This window comes from Phyllobates terribilis, unplaced genomic scaffold (assembly GCF_046119375.1).
Source record: "Phyllobates terribilis strain yellow unplaced genomic scaffold, ASM4611937v1 Scaffold_2__4_contigs__length_985480577, whole genome shotgun sequence".
Lineage (NCBI taxonomy): Eukaryota > Metazoa > Chordata > Amphibia > Anura > Dendrobatidae > Phyllobates > Phyllobates terribilis.
Genome location: NW_027362762.1, coordinates 699790777 through 699811380, shown reverse-complemented (window position 1 = coordinate 699811380; position 20604 = coordinate 699790777).

Below are 20604 nucleotides of genomic sequence, written 5' to 3'. Positions count from 1 at the left end.
CTAAGTCCTGTATGTCTCCTGCCTGGCGGTGTCAGCTCCCGTGTCTGAACTGTGTCCTGTATGTCTCCTGCTTTACGGTATTAGTTCCCGTGTCTGAACTAAGTCCTGTATGTCTCCTGCCTTGCGGTGTCAGCTCCCGTGTCTGAACTGTGTCCTGTATGTCTCCTGCTTTACGGTATTAGTTCCCGTGTCTGAACTAAGTCCTGTATGTCTCCTGCTTTGCGGTATTAGTTCCCGTGTCTGAACTAAGTCCTTTCTGTGTATCTTGTCTGTCCTGTCTGAACACGCTCCTTGCCTGTTCGTCCCGCCCCTCTGGGGGCAGTATTCCCAGACCCGCTCCTGTATCCCGCTGCAGTGTCGGTCTCCTCCGTACACTCAGTTCCAGTCTGAACTCTCTCCTATCCTTTACCTGTTTTGCCTCTATGCCCGTTCCCTTCCTTTTCCTGCAGAGTCTGAACTCGTACCTATCTCCTGCCTGTTGTCTCTGTACTCCCGTTTGTGAGTTTGTGGTCCACTCGCTACTTCACTGCAAGTACCCTGTGGGTGTCTGGCTCTGCCTTTCCCTTCCTGTCTGTTCAGTGTGAACAGAGCCCTGTCCTCCCTGCTCAGTCTTCTGCACTCTAGTTGTGCTTGCCTGTACCCCTCTGCCTGTATTGTTCCTGAATCCCGGTGTGTACTGGGTCCTATCCCGCCTGTGTTCCTACTTGCTAGTGCCTCCCCGTCTGCACTCTATCTGTGCTTACCTTTACCCCCCGGCCTGCATACCCGCCTGCCTGCATACCCGCCTGCCTGCATACCCGCCTGCCTGCATACCAGTCTGTTCCTGTATTTCCCTGTGTGGGTCAACAGCCGTGTCCGGGGTCTGTCCTGGAGTAGCACCTGGTCCCTCTGCTCGGTTCCTCCTTGGTGCACTGGCGTCGTATGCCGTCGTGCGACCCTGGTCGGATCGGGTGAATACTTAGTCACGCCCCTCCAGGCATACACTCTCCGGCACGGTCCAGTGGAATCACTACCAGTCACATGCACACGCCGCTCTAGCCCGGGCGTGTGCATAACAGCATGCTCAGGCCATGGTTCCCGTTGAGCCCCACGGCCTTCGCTCTCTGAGAAGTTTTTTCCAGCGAATACATGCAGTGAAATAAATAAATATATATTTTTTTTCCCTTTAGCTGAGTTCCAGGCGAATTGCGCACTCGTCCAGATGGATCTATCAGCTCTCGTTCCTGCGGATCCGCCACGTTACTATGGGGATCCAAAACAGTGTCGTGCATTTGTGGAGCAATGCATGCTACACTTTAAGGCCTACCCTCTTTATTTTCCTTCCGATTGGGCTAAAGTGGCCTTTATTATGTCTTACCTGGCGGGGGATGCCTTGGAATGGATCAACCCCCTATATGAGACACAGGATCCGATCCTCCGGGACCTAATGGCCTTCCTGGTGGCCTTTCTAATGGTCTTCGATGATCCTAACCCGGAGGCTCCTGCTGAAGCTTCACTTCCCAATATCCCGGAGCAGCCCCGATGGGTAATGTGTGTGGGTAGCGTAATAGTTCTCCAGCCCAATGAGACTACTGCCCACCCAGAATCCTCACAGGGTGACTACGCTTTCCGGAATACTTCTCCCAACCTCAAGAGGCAGTCCAGACGTGCTAGACTTAGAGGCAAGCAGTCACGCCTGGGTCTGTCCTCCCTGAGACCTCCTGAACCCTTCGGGGTGCTACCTGGTAACGAAAGGACAGAGACTCTCCTATACTCTGTACCTGATACCTCGCTCGCTTCGTCCAGTGAGTCCAACCTGGTGTACTCCGAAGCAGAGGTTACTCCCGAGTCTCTACACCCCTCCGACCAGGCGGAGGACCTCCAGTTGTGTTTAGAACCCTTCGGGGTGCCACCTGGTGGTGAATGGACAGAGACTTTCCTATACTCGGTACCCGATACCTCGCCTGCTTCCTCCAGTGAGTCCGACCTAGTGTTCTCCGAAGCAGAAGTTACTCCCGAGTCTCTACACCCCTCCGACCAGGCGGAGGACCTCCAGTTGTGTTTTGAACCCTTCGGGGTGCCACCTGGTGGTGAATGGACAGAGACTTTCCTATTTCCTGTACCTGATACCTCGCCTGCTTCCTCCAGTGAGTCCGACCTAGTGTTCTCCGAAGCAGAAGTTACTCCCGAGTCTCTACACCCCTCCGACCAGGCGGAGGACCTCCAGTTGTGTTTAGAACCCTTCGGGGTGCCACCTGGTGGTGAATGGACAGAGACTTTCCTATTTCCTGTACCTGATACCTCGCCTGCTTCCTCCAGTGAGTCCGACCTAGTGTTCTCCGAAGCAGAAGTTACTCCCGAGTCTCTACACCCCTCCGACCAGGCGGAGGACCTCCAGTTGTGTTTAGAACCCTTCGGGGTGCCACCTGGTGGTGAATGGACAGAGACTTTCCTATTTCCTGTACCTGATACCTCGCCTGCTTCCTCCAGTGAGTCCGACCTAGTGTATTCTGAAGCAGATGTTTTCTCTGAGCCTCAGTACTCTTCTGACCCGGCGGAGGACCTCCAGTTGTTTCCTGAATCCTCCGGGGTACCACCAGATAACAAAGAGACAGTGACTTTTCCTCATTATGTACCTGATAACCCGTCTATTTTTTCCTGTGAGCTTGACAAGATGTACCTCGAAGCAGAGATTACCCTCAAGTCTCTGTCCCCCTCCAACCCAGTGAACGACTGGTCCTCGAATTCCCTGCGGAAGATTCTGGCAGGCCTGAAGAAGAGGGGGCGTAAGGGGGGAGGTACTGTAACATACCTGGCGGCGTCCTTGCATAGTGGTCCATCTCCCACTGTGCAGGAGCGCGCACTTGATCTCCTGTCCAGAATGTCTCTCTGGCTTCCCTCCATGCTGTCTGTTTGTGTCTTTCTCTGCTGCTTAAGGGCGGCGCCCGATCACTTCCTGCTTTTTGTACCTGCTGTGGGTCACACCCCTTGTGCGTCCTCAGCCTATTGCTGTCTGACACTTGGTATATAGCTCAGCAGCTCCCTTCTATCCCGGCCTGTGCATATGTGTTTCTTTCAGTGTGTGCTTGCACTCTGAAGGTGCCAGGTCCCGTCTTTGTTTCCCTGTCCGCCTTTCCTGGAGGCTTGTTTCCAGGCCTGTCTGAACTAAGTCCTGTATGTTTCCTGCCTTGCGGTGTCAGCTCCCGTGTCTGAACTGTGTCCTGTATGTCTCCTGCTTTACGGTATTAGTTCCCGTGTCTGAACTAAGTCCTGTATGTCTCCTGCCTGGCGGTGTCAGCTCCCGTGTCTGAACTGTGTCCTGTATGTCTCCTGCTTTACGGTATTAGTTCCCGTGTCTGAACTAAGTCCTGTATGTCTCCTGCCTTGCGGTGTCAGCTCCCGTGTCTGAACTGTGTCCTGTATGTCTCCTGCTTTACGGTATTAGTTCCCGTGTCTGAACTAAGTCCTGTATGTCTCCTGCCTGGCGGTGTCAGCTCCCGTGTCTGAACTGTGTCCTGTATGTCTCCTGCTTTACGGTATTAGTTCCCGTGTCTGAACTAAGTCCTGTATGTCTCCTGCCTTGCGGTGTCAGCTCCCGTGTCTGAACTGTGTCCTGTATGTCTCCTGCTTTACGGTATTAGTTCCCGTGTCTGAACTAAGTCCTGTATGTCTCCTGCTTTGCGGTATTAGTTCCCGTGTCTGAACTAAGTCCTTTCTGTGTATCTTGTCTGTCCTGTCTGAACACGCTCCTTGCCTGTTCGTCCCGCCCCTCTGGGGGCAGTATTCCCAGACCCGCTCCTGTATCCCGCTGCAGTGTCGGTCTCCTCCGTACACTCAGTTCCAGTCTGAACTCTCTCCTATCCTTTACCTGTTTTGCCTCTATGCCCGTTCCCTTCCTTTTCCTGCAGAGTCTGAACTCGTACCTATCTCCTGCCTGTTGTCTCTGTACTCCCGTTTGTGAGTTTGTGGTCCACTCGCTACTTCACTGCAAGTACCCTGTGGGTGTCTGGCTCTGCCTTTCCCTTCCTGTCTGTTCAGTGTGAACAGAGCCCTGTCCTCCCTGCTCAGTCTTCTGCACTCTAGTTGTGCTTGCCTGTACCCCTCTGCCTGTATTGTTCCTGAATCCCGGTGTGTACTGGGTCCTATCCCGCCTGTGTTCCTACTTGCTAGTGCCTCCCCGTCTGCACTCTATCTGTGCTTACCTTTACCCCCCGGCCTGCATACCCGCCTGCCTGCATACCCGCCTGCCTGCATACCCGCCTGCCTGCATACCAGTCTGTTCCTGTATTTCCCTGTGTGGGTCAACAGCCGTGTCCGGGGTCTGTCCTGGAGTAGCACCTGGTCCCTCTGCTCGGTTCCTCCTTGGTGCACTGGCGTCGTATGCCGTCGTGCGACCCTGGTCGGATCGGGTGAATACTTAGTCACGCCCCTCCAGGCATACACTCTCCGGCACGGTCCAGTGGAATCACTACCAGTCACATGCACACGCCGCTCTAGCCCGGGCGTGTGCATAACATACTGTACCTCCTCAAGTTGGGTCAGGGTGGTCTGACTGTAGGCCAATATATAGTCCAACTCCACACTCTGTCTTCCAAACCTGGCTGGAATACCGAGGCACTGGTGGCAGCATTCTTGGAGGGATTGTCCAGAAGAATTAAGGATGAACTGGCTGGTCGAGACATCACTACGACATTGGATGACCATCTGTATCGACCTCAGGTTCTAAGAACATTCCGGAGAGTCGGTGCTTGAAATAAACCGCTTCGTCTGGATCCATCTTTTCAAAGGCCACCTATTGCTCGGCCGTCTACGCTGGCTACAACCTCTGTTGTCTGAACAATGGTAGGAACACTGTCGTGCCAAGGGACTGTGCTACTATTGCGGTAGCACGGAACATCTGATCCCTATGTGTCCCAAGAAGTCAGGAAACTCTAAAGCTTAGAGTTGATAGGAGAGGCCTCCCTGGGCGAAAGTGATTCCTCTCCACCATTGATTCTGACTGTATCAATATCTTGTGGAGGTTCACGGTTTGTTGAAACAGCTTTCCTAGATTCCAGTGTGGCTGGAAATTTCATGCAGCAAGAAGTGGTAGATTGGTATCAAATTCCCATTCGACGCCTCGAGAATCCATTGTTGGTGGCGTTCATCGATGGGAGGGTCCTGTCCTAAGCCGTCCATGTGGTTATTGAGGACGTAGAGCTCTGTATAGGAATTGTACCCATGGAGAAGCCTGCCTTCTATGTACTTCCTGAGCAGTTGCACCCTCTTCTCTTGGGCCTTCTGTTGCTATGTGTTCAGGAACCTGTTCTAGACTATAGATCTGGAGAGGTGCTCCGATGGAGACAGTCTTGCCCCGAAAAGTGTCTTATTCCTATACTTATTCCATACACTTATAAATCCCCCAGCGCAGGCACTGTGCGCTGCGGGGATTTGCTGGTATGAGACCCGGTAACGGAGGGTATGTATAAGTTATACATACCCCCGGCCATACAATTGTATGGAGCGAGGCCATGCTCCAGCTAGTGAAGCAAACTGCCAGTGGGCGCTTTTGACTAGAAGGCGCGGCCTTGCTCAATACGAGTGTATGGAGAGCGAGGCCACGCCCACTGGCCGGGGGTATGTATAACGCATACATACCCTCCGTTACCGGGTCTCATACCGGCGAATCCCCCCAGCGCACAGTACCTGAGCTGCGGGGGATTCATAAGTTTCCAATCACACAGAATGACTGCAGACTTATCACTTTTGACCAGACAACCCCTTTAAATAATCTATATTTGCTGTAACCATATCTATTCTTATCTTTACTAAGACAATAACTAATGAGTCATGCATTCTAGTCACAAAAATAATGTCCCTACCCTTAGCAGTCCAGCATTACTTTTTATCATCCCTGAACCAACACCTGATTATCTATCACACTTTAGTCTTCTTTTACACACAGTGTTCTTACTTCTCTGAACAGCTTATTTTCTCTCCTTCAGACTCCATCCGGATTCCTAGATTTAACACTGCATTTTATTCCACTATGCTCTAATATAAATCCCCAATGCAAATCAGCACAGAATCACATCGGAAACTTAAAGTACTACCATCTCTGCCTTCTGTGGTAACACAGTGATGATCTTTTCCTGAAATGTCATATACATTATAACTGTTTGGGGGGGATTGTGTAATCATCATTTGTAACTGTGATAGTAGTTTTTGCACTCAGTGGAGAACTTTAGTGGCACAATCCAAGCAATTTTTTTATACATGAATACAATAAATGCATTATTGAAAATAGTCCTTAAGCTGAAAATTCTTCCAGCAAGACCAGATGTTTATGGGAAGTCTTGAAAACAGGTTGCTCTCATAACAAAGGATTTATTCAATTTGTTGTGATGAAATTACCACTTACAGCAAGTAATAATGTTTTCATTCACTTACAGCAAGCATACACTAACAAAATAGTGAGATGTTGAAACACAATAAATTACATAACTTTTGAGTATTCCATCATTAAGGTTTTTGGACATAAAACTGGCATCAAAACTTATGATTATATGGTACAATTTCACATTCATTTTTTGTATACATTTTACAGTATCTCAACACATTTGTCATTGCATAGGGTTTACCTATTGCCTCCATTTCCCTCCATATCACATTTCTTAATCCTTAATCCTGTGGATGCCTAATATGAATACACAAGTAGAGAGATCACTGCTTTCAGCAAGGTCAGTACACTCCGCTCATGCTGTCGTGTATTATTTTTATACATCCTCTCCCTTGTGTTCGTCGACAATTAGCCTGCTTTACGTAAGGACCATAAATGATGGACAGTGGCCAATATAAATGACACAGTGCTGTCAGGCTAGAACTGCCCTGTGACTTTCAAATTCTAGTAAAATCATGGGTTTTAAAAATGTTTGCGCAATTTCAATATGTTAACCTGAGATTACTTGATAATAAAAGAATGGCATGGAGCCCTAGTCAATAGGAGAGAGGAAATTAGGTGATATTTCGAATATAAATGACAATGCCAAAAATTCTTTTGAGAAGCCACTTTCATACATGCCTTTTAATTGTCACTGTGGTATATCCATAACTGTTCTGACCTGCTTCAACATTTCAACAATATCCTCGTCTGCTTTAACAATACAGGGTTAAAAATATTTTATAGACCTAATTCTGCTTCTGAGCTAAAAACCGGCAGCGTTCTGCGTGAATCTCAGTTGGCAATTTCTCACTATCTCCAAAGCTTCAGTGAGTTAAAAGCGATGATTTACCTGCCATATGTAGAGAAGTAAGCCCGAGGAAATGAAAGCTTTGCACGGCATGAGAGCTGGGGCCAAAACATAATTATGTTCTCATATCTGTATGGATCCGCAGCTCTTGACGCTAAGGGGATTTGTTGGAGCCAAGAGTTTAGAAGTCATGCACACTAGTTCTTGTTTTATCATTGTGTTCAGTGGAAAGCAGGTGACATCTAAGATTCTGTCCTTTTAAGTAATGGTGTGTATGTGACTTGTGGCTACAATCAGAAGCAGACTGGTGAAAAATTAGCTTGGGAGAACCGTCAGATGGGCCAGCTATGGACGCAGCTGTTTCGGACGTGTACAGAAGACCTTTCTAATTTACTGCAGGGTTTCCTTCTCTCTCGTTTTAGATAACCTTCGTTTCCACTAACAGAGAACATGGAAAGGACACACGAAAGACAATTCTGTATACATCATGGCTAAGGCACATCTCAGAACAACAGGAGGGCTGTATGATTCTGTTTCTTCATTGTCCTCACAAGGTCAATTTCATTTTCATCAAATCACTGCGGCGGTTATGGATTTAGAAAGAAAAAAACATATACAGGAATAAATGCACACACAGGTATACATACAAGTATTTACACACATACTATTCATTTAGTTTAGTTTTTAAGCAAAATAAAGCTATTTATAGGGAATATGAAATTAATATTGGCCAAAATCCAAAGTTTCACTTTGATAGAAAAATAACATCTTTCATATTTTCTATATGCACACAATTATTGAAATTAATTAAAATGTCAATCTAAAGAGAACCTGCTGTCACATTTTCACCAGGACCTGCTCCTGCAACATCTGCTTCTGTCACCAGGTGCTGCCATCTTAATTTTGCAGGCGGTGCTGGTGATAAAAGAGACGTGGGATCCAAAAGGTCTGGACAGCACAGGCTCTGTCCAGCCTGGCTGTATGGGTGTGTGTGCTGTCCAGCTGGAGTTATGAACTTCCTGCTCCAGAGAATTGGAGAGCACCACACCCTACTGAAGCTACCAGCTTACTGCAGAAAGCTCCAATATATAGTCATGTGCTCCTGTGGTTTGGTCCCATTTGTTTAGCTCCTTCTAATATTATTGTTCCTTGTTTTGACCTCAGTTTGTGTGTCACGCACAGTGTGAGAAAGACTAAGTGCAACACGAAGGGATGAGGGGAAGGAGGCCCAGACACTAGGGAAAGGGGGAGTGGAGATCCCTATGCAGATCTAATGACACCCTGCCTAACCTACTGTCCCTATATTGGTTCCACACCAATTCCCGAGCAGGAAACCTAAACCATGCATATCCCTAGAGCTAAGCCCTAGATAGGGAGGGGGTGAGCACTGGTCAGTCCCCACTATAAACTAAAGACAACAAGGTAGACAAACAAATGGGGAAAACTTAGCTTGAGCAGACTCCAGAGAGATAACACCAAAGTCCTCCAAGGGCACCAGAGAGGAAGCTAGCTGACTGCTGTAGCTCCAAGACTTCACAAGGGGAAATATCACCGGCGACTCCCTGCAGCAGACTGAGAGTTTATAAACACCCAGACCAGGTGTGTCAATCAGAGCAGGAGGGAGGTTGCTGCTGGGTCCAAAAGTGAGAAGGATTTAAGAAGACATCTGCAATGCCAAAAGCAGTGATGTTCTGCAGCCAGATGCAGAGCGACTGTCTGTCACATTTGACACACCCATGACATTGTGTTTCTGACTATTCTTAAGTATTCTGACTTTGCACTTTTCCTGCCATTTTGGTTCTGACCTGGCTACCTGATCACTCCTGCTAGCCTGCACCACCGAGCAGCATCTTATTCCAAGGCCCCAGCCCGGAGCCCCCGTTTAAGTTCAGATCCCTCTACAGAGATTAAAGCATGAAGGCCGGGGCAACCCCTGATATCTGGTAAGTGGATTGGCTTGCCCTAAGCCTGTCCATTTTAGAGCTGCCAGGCGATAACTGACAAAGCATCATTACTCCTCCTTTACCAGGTCAAAAGAAGTTAGTCTTTGATCTGATCATATTTATGATGCTCCCACTGAGTATTCTGTTTTTTTCCAAAATCCGTCATATGGTTCCAGAGATATGGGACTTCTTATTTTATTCTTATTTGAATTGTTTTTATAAAGGGGACATGTCAGAGGATTCTCTGATGGTGTGCCTCTCTAAATAGTACCTACATACAGTGGGGGAAATAAGTATTTCATCCCTTGCTGTTTTTGCAAGTTTGCCCACTGACAAATACATGTACAGTCTATAATTTTAAGGGTAGGTTAATTTTAGCTTTGAGAGATAGAATATCCCAAAAAAATCAAGAAAATCACATTGTATAAATTAGATTTTTTTTTTTGCATTTTGCAGTGAGAAATAAGAATTTGATCCCTCTGGAAACAACACTTAATACTTGGTGGCAAAACCCTTGTTGGCAAGCACAGCAGTCAGACTTTTTTTGTAGTTGATGATGAGATTTGCACACATGTCAGGAGGAATTTTGGTCCACTCCTCTTTGTAGATCATCTCTAAATCATTAAGATTTCGAGGCTGTCGCTTGGCAGCTCGGGGCTTCAACTCCCTCCCTAAGTTTCCTTTGGAATTATGGTCTGGAGACTGGCTATGCCACTCCATGACCTTACTGTGCTTCTTTTTGAGCCACTCCTTTGTTGCCTTGGTTGTATGTTTTGGGTCATTGTCTTGCTGGCAGATCCAGCTACGACCCATCTTCAATACTCTTACTGAGGGAAGGAGGTTGTTGGCCAAAATCTCGCGGTGCATGACCCCATCCATCTTCCCTTCACTACGGTGCAGTCGTCATGTCCCCTTTGCAGAAAAGCACCCCCAAAGTATAATGTTTCCCCCACCATGCTTCACGGTTGGGACGATGTTCTTAGGGTTGTACTCATCCTTCTTCTTCCTCCAAATACGGCGAGTTGAGTTAATGCCAAAGAGCTCAATTTTTGTCTCATCTGACCACAGCACCTTCTCCCAATAACTCACAGAATCATCCAGGAGTTCATTGGAAAACTTCAGACGGGCCTGCACATGTGCCTTCTTGAGCAGGGGGACCTTGCGGGCACTGCAGGATTTTCAACCTTTAAGGCGTAATGTGTTACCAATGGTTTTCTTGGTGACTGTGGTCCCAGCTGCCTGGAGATCATTAACATGTTCCCCCCGTGTAGTTTTAGGCTGATCTCTCACCTTCCTCATGATCAAGGATAGCCCACGAGGTGAGAATTTGCATGGTGTCCCAGATCAATGTCGATTTACAGTCATTTTATATTTCTTCCATTTTCTTACTATTGCACCAACAGTTGTGTCCTTCTCACCTAGCATCTAACTTATGGTTTTGTTGCCCATTCCAGCTTTGTGCAGGACTATAATCTTGTCCCTGACATCCTTTGAAAGCTCTTTGGTCTTGCCCATGTTGTAGAGGTTAGAGTCTGACTGATTAAATGAGTCTGTGGACAGGAGTCTTTTATACAGGTGACTATGTAAGACAGCTGTCTTTAATGCAGGTAACGAGTTAATTAGGAGTGTCTAACTGGTCTGTAGGAGCCAGAACTCATAATAGTTTGTAGGGGATCAAATACTTATTTTTGACCGCAAAATGCATATAAATGTATCTAATTTATACAATGTGATTTTCTTGATTTTTTTTTTGGGATATTCTATTTCTCAATGTTAAAATTAACCTACCCTTAAAATTATAGACTGTTCATGTCTTTGTCAGTGGGCAAACTTACCAAAACAGCAAGGGATCACTGTATTTACTTTTTTCATAAATCAATAGTAGAGTCGAAGATAAGAAACTATAACTTTTATTTGTGGAAAATATTTTTTCCACTTGTAAGCCACTTCTTTTCTGTGTGCACGGATCATTGACGCTCAAAAACTGCTTAATTGGTCTACAAATTTGTCTTCAGTGAGGGAACATATCACACCTTTTGCTTGGTAGTCTATGGAAAAGGGAGGGTGATGGAGAAAAAGGCAGTGAAAACTCAAATGAACTGCTGAGGGCTTTAGTGCAGAAATAAAAGTCATATATTAACCAGAAATAGTATTACGCTGGAATCACAGTATATGGTAATGACACTCGGCTCCTGCTCGGCTGCGAGTGTGAGCCGAGTGTCAGTGCTCTGTGCTCCGATCCTCTCACATGAGAGGATGGCATCACAGGTGCGAAGGAGACGGAGAAAGTAATTTCTCAGTCTCCTCCATTGCCTCTCTTAGCGCATATCGGACTGCACTGGGATGATATCTGAGTGCACTCCAATGTTTCACATGCACTCATAGACTTGTATGGGTGTGTGTGAGCCGAGTCTCGCTGCCAATCGCAGCATGCAAATCAGCATGAGAAAATAATCGCTGCATTGACTCATAGTATGACACTCGTCCACGTGCTATGCGATGTTTTATCACATAGCACATGGCCGTGTTATATGCTAGTGTGACCCTGGCCTTATTCTTATGTACATATATCTGACAGTTTATTCTTAAAAGTTACCTGAAACTGCAGTTATGCTTTAAGGACAAGGATTCACAATGACAGGTGAAGTACAAAGTAATGAAACTAGCAATTTCTGTTCCCTCTCACCTTCTATAGTTGGACTATGACGTCACACAACGCTGCTTCATTGAGGATCACAGGCGGGATATTGAAGTCTTCTACCCTGAAAACCAGTGCTGCCAGGCCGGAGCGCTAATCTCATTAGACTTTGTTTCCCCTGGACTGAGGTTTAACATGGACCCTTAACTAATGGTTTATGTACTTAGTACACCCAATGTTTTAGACTAAAGGCCCTGTCACACATAACGGGATCGCTAGCGAGATCGTTGATACGTCACGGGTTTTGTGACGCAATAGCGACATCGCTAGCGATCTCGTTACGTTTGACAGGTAGCAACGATCAGGCCCATGCTGTGAGATCGTTGATCGCTACAAAGCTTCCTGGACCATTCCTGGGTCGTTGCGCTCCCGCTGGGCAGTGTGCATCGCTGTATTTGACACCTAACCAACGACCTCGTCAGCGATTCAGAGCAGAGACACGTAGGCGTGCATAAATTGGACTTTTCCACGCCCCTCGTCCCCGATTGGTGGTCGCTACTGCGTCCTTGTTTTTCGGATCCCACCAGCGTTCTCCGGCTGTGACTCCACTTTGAAGAAATCAGACATCTTTAGTGAGGTAGGTATTGTTTGGGGTCTCAAATGAGTTTCCATTTTTAATTCATTTATAGGACATCTACCAATTATCTGCTATCATTGCTCTTCAGGGAAGGAGGGCTTGGCTTCTATTGTATATATATGCTTTTGCATGGGCAGATATTTTAGGGGTCTCGTGCACACACACCACGTTTTCTGACACGCTGTCCTGGCCAACCGCTTCAGAGTTTTTCACACGCCAATTAACATGAAGCTTAAATCAATAGACTCTGTTCTTTTGGCCTGTTGCACGCTTCACAACTTTCTTCGTCGACGTGATGCAATTACGTGCTGTCCGCCTGGCTTCGTGGACTCTGTGGACCGAGCCAATGGGGAAGTGGAGCTCGGTGAATGGCGTGCAAACGATCCTGCAATTGCAGGCCTTCAACCAGTGGGACATGGCAGAATCACCCATGATGCGAAGACAACTACTGCCAGTATTTTAACGGTCCTGGTGCTGTTCCTTGGCAGCATCAGAACCTATAGTGGGCAACTACTCATGTTTCTACACTACTGACATTTCTGTACTAATGTGTCTAATAAATTGTGTGTTCTACTATGCAAAAGCTTTGTTTCTCATTCTTTCAGTAGTAGCAGTAGTCACCGCAGTAAGCAGTCCATATATATATATACATATGTATACACATGCGTATACAGATACATACATACATACACAGATACATACACGCATATACATTCGTGTACTCGTATGTAAACAGATTCATCCATGTACTCATACATATTTTTAAGTACATAAATATATACACACACACTCATATACACATACGTATACAGATAACTATATATACACATACATACTCTCAAACATACAGATATGCATACACATAAATGGCCATTTACATCTCTATATATATATTCATATAAATATATGGACATCCATACATCTGTACAGGAGCAATGCACACACTAGTGTTCCCGTCTGACCGGAGACGCAGTAGCGATCCCATCTGACCGGAGACGCAGTAGCGATGTTAAACCAAGGCCGCCCAATCAGGACGCAGTAGCATCCACCAATCGGAGATGAGGGGGCGCGGAAAAGTGATTTTATGCACGCCTTTGGGACACAGTACAGTCCCTATCGAGGTGTGGATCATTGAAATAGCTGCTGTGTGAAAGCGTCCCAACGACCGCCGAGATCGTTAGTTAGATCGCTGGGGCGGCTGAAATCGTTGGGAAGTTCTGCATGTTTGACAGCTCCCCAGCGATCACGAAACGACTCTCCAGCGATCCCAAAACCGTGACGCACTAACGATCTCGCTATGTGTGACGGGGCCTTAATTCTGACTTCACTTACAGAATCCAGGTACACTCTAGTTACCATAGGACATCATCTTACTATATTGTTATTTTCTACAATCTGCAGAATATATAGGTGTACCACTGGGTTTTCCCACGAACAAAAGTTGATTTTAATCAATAGATCTTGGAATAATAATAATTTCCACAATTGGATGTGTTTAAATAAAAAGTTCCTGTGCTGAGATAATCTTATAAATGTGCCCCTGCTGAGTACTGTGCAATGGCTGTGTCTGACCGTGCAGGAACATGGTCTGATCATACCACAGCTCCTGGGCCGGGGTGGGGGGTGGAGTATATAGACATTTCAGCACGGGATCACAAATGATTCTGTCTTTGAAGTAAAACATTGTTTAAAAATAGGCAGTGAAATGTTTTACCTCACAGAAAGAATCATCTGTGATCCCGTGCTGTAATGTCTGTATACTCTTTTGCTTCCTCCCCTGCCCAGGAGCTGTGGTATGATCAGACCATGTCCCTGTACAGTCAGACACAGCCATTACACAGTACAGAGAGGGGCACATTTATAAGATTATCTCAGCACAGGAACATTTTATTTAAACACATCCAACTGTGGAAATTATTATTATTCCAAGATCTATTGATTAAGATCAACTTTTGTTTGTGGGAAAACCCCTTTAATTATTATCATTATTATTTATTTTTGTCTTGCAACTAGTGGATTTTGCAAATTACTTTGTGCCTGTGTAAATGGTCCGCTACCAGCGCCTTTGTGGATTTTTGTTGTCTTATATGTTAAAAGTAAAACTGAAATTAAAAAAATGTGAATGAGCATCAACTGTCCAGTAGAAGATAACGTACTGTGGAATGAATTATGGAGCCAATTGCTGATCACTAGATTCTATTTCTTATAGGTTGATTAGGGTTGGAAATGGTTCAACTCCAAGTTGGCACGGTTTTTACAGTTTATGGTATCATATCCCACTCGCTTACACTGCTTACTTGTACAGAAAAACATATCATGGTCTCAATAAAATCCAGTAAATATTTCATTAAAATCATTTAAAATAAAGCAATTATATCGCTTGATAGAGTAATATAGAAAATAAACTTCTAAAGAGCAAAATTAAGCACCAAATACTCTGCATTAAAAATCTGCAGGATTAAAGCTCATGCAGATAAGCAGTACGGCCGTTTTGACAAGTAGCAAGCTCATGTGATGTCTCTTATGGAGGGACTGGCCTTTAGATAAGCCCCTAATGCCCAAATCTGGTAAAATGCATAATATTGAGTTTATAATAGGGGCTAAGCCAAAGCTGAACCACTGCTCAACTATCATTGAGGATCCCAACGCCATGTTGTGTTCTCAGAAGTTGGCCCACAATGTATTACAGCATGAGTGCGCAGACAGCCATACAGCATGAGTGCGCAGACAGCCATACCGCATGCACTTAAATATTTAACACTGCCATTTCCAGATTACCAGTTTAGAGGAAGCAGTGACTTGCTGTAAAGCAGTAAAGGGAGAAGTTAAACTGCAGAATAATACTTCAGTGTCGATGCCTTAGAGGTTTGTTCTGTACAATGACCTTTATGGCCGTATTGCAAGTTCACAAGCTGTCAGGCTCTGATGTTCCACTGAAGACCTTCAGTAACATTGTCTCAATGGGTGCACGTAATTTGGTAATCAACCTGGCAATCAGCCTGTGCATGACATTTGTATATATTAGTGTATATTTCTTACAAGATACATAATGTAATGCTCACTGCATGAAGAATTTTGATTAAATTGGCCCTGTTTCTAATAGGAACAAGATTGCTCATTTTTCCGCTGCAAATAAAGGGAGCTTAATTAAGAAATTTAGAAGCAAAGTTATTCCATTGGGTATTGATCTACCAGGCAACAGGCTTGTTAACAAAGCACCGCTGCATAGAAGATTTCACTATCTTCCGTCCTGGTTAAACATTTATTTTATGTGTAGAAGAAAGAAGTGGCATCTGCTCAACCAGCGATGAAAAAGGCGATATGTCGACATAAAAATATTCCCAAACTAAAAAATGCAGACAAAGCTTACAATATCTATGCCTCACACACAGGTGTATTACGACTCTGCATTGTAGTTAGATGTAATATGGATTATTCTGTAGAATTCTCTATGAATACAACAGACAATAAATTATGGCAGAACCGATTGAAGACAGCGCTCAATAGGAAGTTTCATATATAAGTTGTTTATTCCACCATATAATAACTGCAGCAACGCTTCGACCTGTATGGTCTTTTTCAAGCTTGAAAAATCCACAGAGCCAAGACTTCAATTGGATTTCTGGATTTTACATTGAGTGGATCCCTTGGGTATATTTTGACTATGACGCTCACGTATGCCTAATGCAGACATGCTTATTTACAAAACCGATATTTAGACCAAAATCGTGAAAGGTGCTCCTAAGAAAACATGAGTAAATCCTACAAAAAATCTAGGAGAAAAGCAGCCGCAAGTAAAATTCAATCAATTTTTTTGGGAACATATAAAACAAAAACATCAAAAATTATTAAAAGGAGATGTTAAAACAGAGGTAGACTTCACTGAGAGTGCCAATATTACAACTCCATAATTATAAACACATGTAAAAAAATGTATAATAATTAGTGATGAGCGAGCATACTCGCAAGTACTCGGTACTCGCCTGAGCATCTCAGGACTCAAGATGCTCGGAGCTCGGCGAGTATTTCCGGGTTGCTCGGGCGGATGCTCGGGTCCACTTCCTGCATGTTTGGCGCTCTTTAGAGTGCCAATCAACATGCAGGGATTGTCTGCCACACACTGTAATGGCGCAGCCATGTTGGTTGTGCCATTACAGTGATTGGCTGGCCGCACAGCGTCAGTCTACTCCGCAATCAGGCAGTGTAGGGAGAGGTGCTGCCGAGCTAGGGAGAGTTTTGGTTGTTTATTAGTTAGTGTAGGTATTCCACAAGATTCTCTACATATCCATCTCAACTAACAGTCCTTCTGAGGACTAATCCACCTGCATAGATATCAGTGCTAGGCAGGCAGGCAGGGTATTTAGCAGGCTGCAGTGCACATAGCAAGAGGGTCCATTCCAGTTCTGTCTGCTGCAGCTCCAGACAGGAAAAGAAAGGGGAGGAGCCTGTCACGAGCTGGTGCTGTGTGTGGAGAGAGCTCTCCAGGAACCAGAAAGGAGGTCCGTATCCTGACTCTCTTCTCCCGACACACTCCCGATGAAGATGGATGGGCAGGGAGCCATCCATCTTTATCGACTGAGGACACAGTTAGGAGGTCTGATAGGCTGAAGAGCGTGGAATCCCCAGGTCCTGCGTTCAGAGAGGGACCAACTCAGTAGCAGCAGTAAGGTAAGGGGCATGCATCTGCCCCAAGCATGGCTGGTGGTGTGACTGCTGGGGGGTCCGGTCGGATGACCCTGCGGAGAAACTGGGGGGTCATGGATTCACGGGATACTGTGGAGTCATTCACAGCCCGTATCTCCCAAATGTTCAAGATCTATGGGGGACTGGCCGGGATATAAGCCATCTCCATGAGGAGTTAAATGTTGAAAAGGCAAAGTGGTCTGGGGGCAGCCCTGCATCTGGGATAACCAGTCAGGGAGTAGCCATTAAGGTGCAAAACCTGAGAGGGAAATTGGAGGCATTGACGGCACTCCAGGAGGAGATCTTAAGGAATGCAGGTTCTGGAAAAGTTCCAAAATGACCGGCGTTTTGCTAGCATGGGGAGGTCAAGCCAAGGCGGTGTAAAGAGTGCTTTGTCACCTTACCTGGGAGTGATCCGTCCAGGGTCACCGCCCCATCCAGTTGCACCATGGTCGGTGCAGTCTCTCCCACTATGGATGCCTGCAGTAACGCCTTGCACAGTCCTACTGCGCCGCACAGTTCCGGCTCTCTGCAGGGCTCTGCTGCTCCACCTGGCCCTGTTGCTCCACCCAACCAAGGTGCTCTACCTAGTGCTGTTGTATCAGGCAATGGAAACCAAGCTAGTGACGTCACCCAGCACAGCGCTGAAGCCACACCAGGGGAAGGAGCTGTGTCCAGCAACGATGCTGCTGACAAAAGACTTAGCAATGTTAACCCACCCAGCAGCAGTCAGGTTCCGCCTACGGGTGGCTCGGTCAGCAATCTCCAGCTTGATGATGAGGAGCAGGGGCAGGATTCTACCTGCAACATGGAGGTCAGTGAAGATGGTGTTGTGGGAGGATCTGCAAACGGGCTTTCTGGTGCGGTTTCTTCAAGTGACTGTTCATTAAGACCAAGACAGGTGGCAGTGCTTGCTTATGGATTAGAAGGCATGTGTGGACAGGGATCAAGTAACAGGGATTTCAAGTCGAGCGGATCTGAGGGCCTACTAATGGCTATAAAGCAACAGGAGTCTCCCATGGATCAGAAACACTTTTCCTTTGGCGACGATGAAGCACCAGAGGAGGCAAAGGGAAAGCAGAAGAAGAAAAACAGGAAATAAAACACCGGTACTGCACGGGAGGTGGTGAGTTTAAAATATGTGACTATGTCTGATGTGTCTGCTATTTCCCGTGTAAACCCCGCTGGGCAGCAGCAACTGGTTCACTCAGTGAGTGCGGGTTGTAGATCAGGCGGGGAGAGCAAAAAGGAAGGTGAGAGTGGTGTAGCTGCCATCTCTGTGGCTCACAGCTGGGGTGGTGCTGCAGTTTTGGTTGGTGTACCAGACATTAAAAATATGGGGAAAGTTTCCTTCCCTCCCCCTTGCTTCTAAGCCAGTTGCCACCGGGGGCGCAGGGGGAGAGGCGGAAGGGCATGCGGCTGCGACAGGGTGGCAGCATGCCAAGAAGGTCCAGGGTGTGATGGGTATGGCCCCTAAGGCTGGGGGAAGGGGGGCGGGTCATTCTACCGCCCAAAGTGGCAATGGGCCTTGTAAGGGGGCCCTGGAGATAGATGTAAAGACTAAGTCAGCAGAAGCTGCTAAGGAAGTTACTGTAAATAATGTAAATGCTGAGTGTACTATGGGGGCCCTACCAGATCCCGTTCTGGCAAGTACTGAAGCGGGTGTGAGTGGGGTGGGTGTGAGTGAGGAGGTTGTAAATTAAGGAGAGGTGGAGGTGGTGATGGCTGATGGTGGGATGAATGGGGTGAGTGGTGAAGTTGATGTAGATATTGGGGGTGTTGAAATGACTGGTGAGGGTTCCACTGCCCCCCCCAGCAGTGGTGGTTGGACCTCAGGGAGGTAGCTATGCTGGGTCCACTGCTGCTGGGTTGGGAGGTGTGTCTGAGTCTTTGTCTGGTGAACTCAGCGACGGTGACTTGTAACGGTGTCTTCTGGAGACCCTAAAGAAGGGTGAGGAAACCATCACTGTGAGGAATGGGGTGGTTGACCTGTCTTCCAGGATAAAGGTGCAGGGATGGTTTGGTCTCTGCCGACACCAGGGCAGGATGGTGCTCACAAGAATGTGGTCCATTTTCGGTGGGTAGATGATGATGCGTGTCCCCCTAGGGACAGGGTGGCGGAGCTCCTCCTGAGAATAGGCTTCAAGGCTGAAAACATCTATGCCTTAATCCAACCCTTTGGCACCATCTATTTTGATGTTAGTTTCATGAGGCCAGAGGACACGGAGCTTTTCTGGTCTCAGTACGAACTGACATTTAGTCGCCCTGAATGGCGGGGGTTCGCAGTTCTTGCAATCACCCGTCAGAATATGGTTAGGAAAGTGACCGTGTTAATAGGTAATGAGTCACTTTCCTGTGTGGATATTATGACCTGGATAAGCAGGTTTGGGGATGTGGCTAAGATCGCGGAAAAAAATCTGGACCGTTTCGGTATCTGATCTGGGCCCTGGACCTTTATGGTTAAATTCAAGGTTTCAGGTAACACCGTTATGCACATTCCCTCCTCAACATTCTTGGGGAGGGATCGGATAATGATCTTTTACCAGGGCAGCCGAAGGTCTGCCACAAGTGTGGTAGCCCCTCACATTTTAGTGCAAGGTGGTGAAGTGCGCTTTGTGTGGGGGCCTTGGTCATCTTGCCGCAACTTGTAAGGACATTAGGTGTAACTGTAGCACCCTGAGGATTCGGCTGCTACAGGGGTATTGCACCTCAACCCAGAGGTGTGATATTCCACTCCCGGATAAGGATGGAGAGTGGAACTGAGCTCGGTAGGCTGCATGCACTACACACATCCCATTTCCGGGGAACAGACCAACGGTACTCCCACTTAGAAATGTGCAGGTACGACCGAGTCTGTTCCTGGCTGGAGTGGGAGGGGGGTGGTACATCCCAAGTAGTGTAGGGGCAGATAGGGGGAGCAGCCTGGGTAAAGATAGGAGCTCATTGGGTGCTGGTCACCTGAGCTCACACATAGAGGGTGTATATAAGGTGGGCACCAACTAAGAACAGGGTCAGTTGCAGAGAGAAAGTCAGCGAGCTGAGGAGAAGAGAGACCCAGAGTGAGAGAGGAGAAAGAGAGACCCAGAGGGGGAAACAGAAGAAAAGGACTCCAAGACCCCAAACTAAATCCCCGGGTGAAGAGTCGGCACAGGGTACCGGAACCCAAGCTGGTGGGGGCAAAAACACTCCCCAGCCAGAGACCGGAGACCGTGGGCAGCGTTTGCCACGGTCACCCACCACATCCACCACGAAGGCATACCACGAGGAGGGTCAGGGAACCCAAGGCCAAGGGTCTCCCAACAGAAGGCCCGAGGGAGCTGGACCTGAGTGGATCAATAGTGGGGACGGCCAGAGAAAGGACAGAAGGAGAGCTCAGGGTCACGCTCCGGACTTATTTGGGAGTTGGCTGGATCCAGAACCTGGTGGACGCAGCACGGCTCGGGAGGTCACTCGAAGCTGGAGTGACCAGAACATCAGCAGTGAGTAAACATCCTA